This window comes from Portunus trituberculatus, unplaced genomic scaffold (genome assembly GCF_017591435.1).
Source record: "Portunus trituberculatus isolate SZX2019 unplaced genomic scaffold, ASM1759143v1 PGA_scaffold_452__1_contigs__length_1072529, whole genome shotgun sequence".
Lineage (NCBI taxonomy): Eukaryota > Metazoa > Arthropoda > Malacostraca > Decapoda > Portunidae > Portunus > Portunus trituberculatus.
Genome location: NW_025541620.1, coordinates 833,208 through 840,000, shown reverse-complemented (window position 1 = coordinate 840,000; position 6,793 = coordinate 833,208).

Sequence of the window (6,793 nt, the reverse complement as noted above, 5' to 3'; positions counted from 1 at the left end):
GGGATGGCACATAGCAGTCGGCGGTACATAGCAGCCGATGGTACATAGAAGCCTGCCCTTTCGCATGTAGTAAGCGTTGGTGATTTCTTATGACTTGCATCCCTTGCAAGTGCCAGAGGTGATTGAGGAATGACACCAGGAATGGGTAAGGCAAGGTGTTAAGTTTTAACATGTACCCTCCATGAAAAGTACGGCAAGGATTAGAATGTTTCTGCAATGACGGTCTAGACCTCTTCCCATCTCAGCTGTGACCATTGATGTGTCCCAGCTTTATTCTTCAAGCTAATATCTTCGAGAAAGGAGAGTAGTTAGCGTTTACAAGACCATCACAACTTGTGAAGCTGCTGCACAGTAATAATGCCAATGAGTAGAATATGTACGTTGGCGCTATATCAAATAACAGCAAATACCTGTCCAGACGAGCGGGCGTGTCCGCCAGGCAGCGTGGTTGGTTGGTAGATTCTACCAGGCCTGCCCATGAATGTCTCCACACAACCGAATTGAGGCAAGCTTGCCCGACGATGCTACTAGCGTGTGAAGTACGGTACGATAAGCAAGGCGCTAAGCATCGCCAAGAAGAAATTATTATGTTGCATGTTAAAAAAAAGAATATGGTGGAAAGATTGGCTCAATAAAAGATATGTATAGAAGCCACAACGCTGCAATGCAAGTTAGTGATCAGCGAGAGTAAAAATGATGTGAGAAGCGGAAAAAAATCTTGCTATGGGGTACACTATGTTAGCTTTTTTATTTATTTATTTATTTATTTTTTTTTTACGTAGGGAAGAGGGATAGCCAAGGGCAAAAAAAAGAAAGTTAGAAAAAGCCCCACTTGAGCGCTGGCTCTCCAAAGAGTTCAAAAAGTGCCAAAACCGTCAGCTAGAATTAGGGGAGCAAATGCCTCGATACCTCCCTCTTAAAAAGAAGACAAGTTGTAGGAATTCGGAAATACAGATGCAGGGAGGGAGTTCCAGAGTTTACCAGTGAACGGGATGAATGATTGAGCGTACTGGTTAACTCTTGCATTAGAGAGTTGGACAGAATAGAGATGAGAGGAAGAAGAAAGCCTTGTGCAGCGTGGCCGCAGGAGGAGGGGAGGCATGCAGTTAGCAAGATCAGTAGAACAGTTACCATGAGAATAGCGATAAAATATAGAAAGGGATGCAACATTTCGGCGGTGAGAAAGAGACTGAAGACAGTTAGTCAGAGGAGGGAGTTGATGAGACGAAGAGCTTTCGATTCCACCCTATCAAGCAAAGCTGTGTGACTGGAACCCCCAAACATGCGAAGAGTACTCCATACAGGGACGGATAAGGCCCTTATACAGAGTAAGCAGTTGGAGGGCGAGAAAAACTGTCGGAGACGCCTCAGAACACCTAATTTCATAGAAGCTGTTTTAGCAAGAGATGAGATGTGAAGTTTCCAGTTAAGATTATGAGCAAAGGACAGACCGAGGATATTCATTGTGGAAGAGGAGACAGTTGAGTGTCATTGAAGAAGAGGGATAGTTGTCTGGAAGGTTGTGTCGAGTTGATAGATGGAGGAATTGAGTTTTGAGGCATTGAAAACTACTAGATTTTCTCTGCCCCAATCGGAAATCTTAGAAAGATCGGAAGTCAGGCGTTTCGTGGTGTCCCCGCGTGATCTGTTGATTTCCTGAAGGGTTGGATATCTCTGAAAGAACGTGGAAAGATGTAGGGTGGTATCATCAGCGTAGGAGTGGATAGGGCAAGAAGTTTGGTTAAGAAGGTCATTAATGAATAATAGAAAGAGAGTGGGTGACAGGACAGAACCCTGAGGAACACCACTATTAATAGGTTTAGGAGAAGAACAGTAGCCGTCTACCACAGCAGCAATAGAGCGGTCGGAAGATAAAGTTGCAGAGAGAAGAATAGAAGCCGTAGGAGGGCAGTTTTGAAATCAAAGCTTTATGCAAGACTCTATCAAAAGCTCTTGATATGTCTAACGCAACAGCAAAAGTTTCACCGAAATCTCTAAAAGAGGATGACCAAGACTCAGTAAGGAAAGCCAGAAGATCACCAGTAGAGCGACCTTGACGGAAGCCATACTGGCGATCAGACAGAAGATTGTGAAGTGACAGATGTTTGAGAAGCTTCCTATTCAGGATAGATTCAAAACTTTAGACAAGCAAGAGATTAAAGCTATAGGACGGTAGTTTGAGGGGTTAGAACGGTCACCCTTTTAGGAACAGGCTGAATGTAGGCGAACTTCCAGCAGGAAGGAAAGGTAGAAGTCGATAGACAAAGTTGGAAGAGTTTGGCCAGGCAAGGTGCAAGCACAGAAGCACAGTTTTTGAGAACAATAGGAGGGACCCCATCAGGTCCATAAGCCTTCCGAGGGTTTAGGCCAGCAAGGGCATGGAAAACATCATTACGAAGAATTTTGATTGTAGACATGAAATAGTCAGAGGGAGGAGGAGAGGAGGGACAAGCCCAGAATCGTCCAAGGTGGAGTTGTGAGCAAAGGTTTGAGAAAAGAGTTCAGCTTTAGAGACAGAAGAGATGGCAGTGGTGCCATCAGGATGAAATAAAGGAGGAAAGATGAAGAAGTGAAGTTATTTGAGATGTTTTGGCTAGATGCCAGAAGTCACGAGGAGAGTTTGAGTTTGAAAGATTTTGACATTTCCTATTTATGAAAGAGTGTTTGGCAAGTTGAAGAACAGACTTGGCATGATTCCGGGCAGAGATATAAAGTGCATGAGATTCAGGAGATGGAAGGCTCAAGTACCTTTTGTGGGCAACTCTCTATCATGTATAGCACGAGAACAGGCTGAGTTAAACCAAGGTTTAGAAGGTTTAGGTTGAGAAAAAGAATGAGGAATGTACGCCTCCATGCCAGATACTAACACCTCTGTTATGCGTTCAGCACAAAGAGATGGGTCTCTGACACGGAAGCAATAATCATTCCAGGGAAAATCAGCATAATACCTCCTCAGGTCCCCCCAACTGGCAAAACGCCAGAGGCACCTTCGCTTTGGGGGATCCTGCGGAGGGATTGGAAAAATAGGACAAGATACAGAAATGAGATTGTGATCGGAGGAGCCCAACGGAGATGAAAGGGTGACAGCATAAGCAGAAGGGTTAGTGGTGAGGAAGAGATCAAGAATGTTGGGCGTGTCTCCAAGACGGTCAGGAATACGAGTAGGGTGTTGCACCAGTTGCTCTAGGTCATGGAGGATAGCAAAGTTGAAGTCTAGTTCACCAGGGTGGTCAGTGAAGGGAGAGAAAAGCCAAAGCTTGTGGTGAACATTGAAATCTTTAAGAATGGAAATCTCAGCGAAAGGGTAGAGGGACAGAATGTGCTCCACTTTAGAAGTTAAGTAGTCGAAGAAATTATTATAGTCAGAAGAGTTAGGGGAGAGATAAACAGCACAGATGAATTTAGTTTGAGAGTGACTGTTAAGTCGTAGCCAGATGGTGGAAAATTCGGAAGACTCAAGAGCGTGGGCATGAGAGCAAGTTAAGTTGTTGCGTACATAGACGCAACATCCAGCTTTGGAATGAAAATGAGAATAGAGAAAGTAGGAGGGAACAGAGAAGGAGCTACTGTCAGTTGCCTCAGACAGCTGTGTTTCGGTGAGGAAAAGAAGATGAGGTTTAGTAGAGGAGAGGTGGTGTTCCACAGATTGAAAATTAGATGTAAGACCGGGAATGTTGCAGAAGTTAATGTCGAAAAAGTTGAGGGAGGTGTCAAGGCATTTGTGGTCTTCAACAGGAGAGGTGTCCGACTTGGGGACATTTTTGGTCCGCTCTCCAGAGGGGGACTCCGTCTGGCAGGGTCAAATCTTGAGCCAGTGATTTCGTTCATGGGGCGTTAGGCGAATTTGACGTTAATCCCGCCAAATGTGTCGCTAATGGGCATGCCCAATGATTAGGCTCGCTCATCTGGACAGGCTTAACAGTGAGACTGACATCTATGATTATGACACTAGAACTAATAAAGTATAATAAGATGATGAACACTCCGAAGAATTCAGCCTTGTGTACAGTTGTTAAAGATTAGTCAGGGTGACAGGAAAGGAACGTAAATTTGGACAGCAGGAGAGGGACGAGATAGAGGCGGCTTGGTGACACAACGGCTGCACATGACAGCTCTTCTTTTCTTCTCATTTATTTTCTTGCTTCTTTCTCAGTGCTTGATCTTTATCTTTGATTGAGGATTCATAGCCTTCAACTTTCTCAAGGCAGAGAGAGAGAGAGAGAGAGAGAGAGAGAGAGAGAGAGAGAGAGAGAGAGAGAGAGAGAGAGAGAGAGAGAGAGAGAGAGAGAGAGAGAGAGAGAGAGAGAGAGAGAGAGAGACTTACTTAGATTTATTTATCATTATGCTCAGACTTTTTAACAAAATACGGGGCACAGCTTCCAAACATTATATATATTATAAGTTTAACAAATGACTGTCTGTACACATTATCAAAAAAGTATTAAGTACAGACTTAACAAATATTGCTAACTTATGTTGTATCGTGTACCTTTGTAATAATTACAAATTTTTACCTGGTTGGATTATTTCTGTAATATCTCGATAATAAGTTTGTCTTGAGTTCTTCGATTTCGTTGTTATTACATTCAAGCAAAACATGAAACTCATTCCTTATTACATTATCATCACATTTATTACAAATCATGCCCTCTTTGGGATTCTATAGTATACCTAATCGTTATAATAAGTAATCGATGATTATTAGCATTTAATCTATTAATGCTAATCCTATGCGACATGGGTAGTTTCCTTAAGTAACTTAAGAAATAAGACAACCTTTAAATGAAACAGAAATATTACATGAAGACTAAACATTAAATAATGACCCCCATTCCGTTATCCACTGATCTTTGATATTTTGCTCAAACGTAAACCATAATTAACCAAGTATGATTATGCGTTTCTTGACATGTGGTTTTGCGGACATTAAGTATGTGTTTCAGAAATGTTACGTGTAAATTTTCTGTATTCTTAATTACTTAGAAGCCCCAAACCTCACAACCATGAGTTATAACAGGTAGCACCAATTGCATCAAACAGCTCCGGTTACAAATCAATTGCTAGATTTAATTTTCGACATTTTGCTATAAGATTGTACGTTGCTCTTCTTCCTTGATGGCAAAGTTATTCTTGACATGTTTTAAAATTCCCATCATAGTACTGTAGTTAATCATAACACCTAAACACTTGTATTCATCAACAATCTCAATAGCTTCTCCCTTAAAATTAAAGATGAAATTTCTTTCTGTACATTAAACATTGGAAAATCTAGTAATTTTAGTCTTTTTACAATTGATATTCAGCTTATTTATCACAATATGATTCCGCTGCTTTCTGTACATTACCTAAACCTTTTTCCTTCTCAGTTAATATAGCAGTATCATCCGCATATATTAATACAAGAACCTTACAATTGTTCCTTAACAGGTGATCTTCAGTGTCATTCACATAAAAAAAAAGTGTTGATAGATTTTATGTATATATATATATATATATATATATATATATATATATATATATATATATATATATATATATATATATATATATATATATATATAAATAAATAAATAAATAAATAAATAAATAAAAATAAATAAATAAATAAATAAATAAATAAATAAATAAATAAATAAATAAATATAATATATATATATATATATATATATATATATATATATATATATATATATATATATATATATATATATATATATATATATATATATTTCGGAGTAGACCATTCTGAATGCATGTACTATTAACGTCGACAGCGTATACAGTGTATTTTGTATTTTCCGCACAAGGTTGCGTTCGTCAGGTTTTAGCTGGTAGAGTAGTGAACCGAAGTCCTCTCGAGGAAATGGACTTTGGTTCACTACTATACCAGCTAGAACCTGACGAACGCACCCTTGTGCGGAAAATACAAAATACACTTTATAAAAAGAATAATGCACGCCTCGCTGTTGACTTTAATAGTACACACACACACACACACACACACACTACGCTCATGAAGATGGTAAAGGAACAAGAGGCTGTAAGGAACGTCACTACTCGGGATGGTAAGATACTGGCATGGCTCAAGGACAAGGAGAGACCCGTCGAGATTACAACACCAGACGATCTCTTCAAAGTGGGAATCGAATCTCCGGATTGGAAGCGCCTAAGATTGGACCACCTCGTTAAGTAACAAGTAGCAGGAGTACAGCACTATCCAAGGGCAACCCACTACTCTGCAATCAACACCGTAAGTCAGCAAAAATTCAACACAAATGACGCCTACATATACTCTAACACAGATACATAACAATATAAACTACGCAGTGATAAACAACCCAACACCACAGCGACACTCTATAACTGCACACGCAAACACAAGTTCAAAACAAGCACACAGTGATCCACAAGTTTTAACACACACTCAGAGTCCCACTACACAAGGACCTACGCTAACGACCACTCAAAGTTTGCGTATGAATATTTTGACAATTAACGTTTGTGGCTTAAAGTCCAAGCTATTAACGAAGGAATTTATGTTGTTTCTTGTGAATTATGATGTATTGTGCATGTGTGAAACCAGGTGTGATGACGCTGACATGAATAACGTTAGGAAAATAATGGTAAATAACGGGTTTGATATTGTGTATAAGAACAGAAGTGCTCTAACTAGATATAAATCAGGAGGTCTTTTAATTGGTGTGAGAAACACTCTAAGTATAAAGTGGAAAGAAATTAAAAGTAGTGAGGAAACCTTATTATCTATCTGCGTAAACAGACAAGATCTTGGATT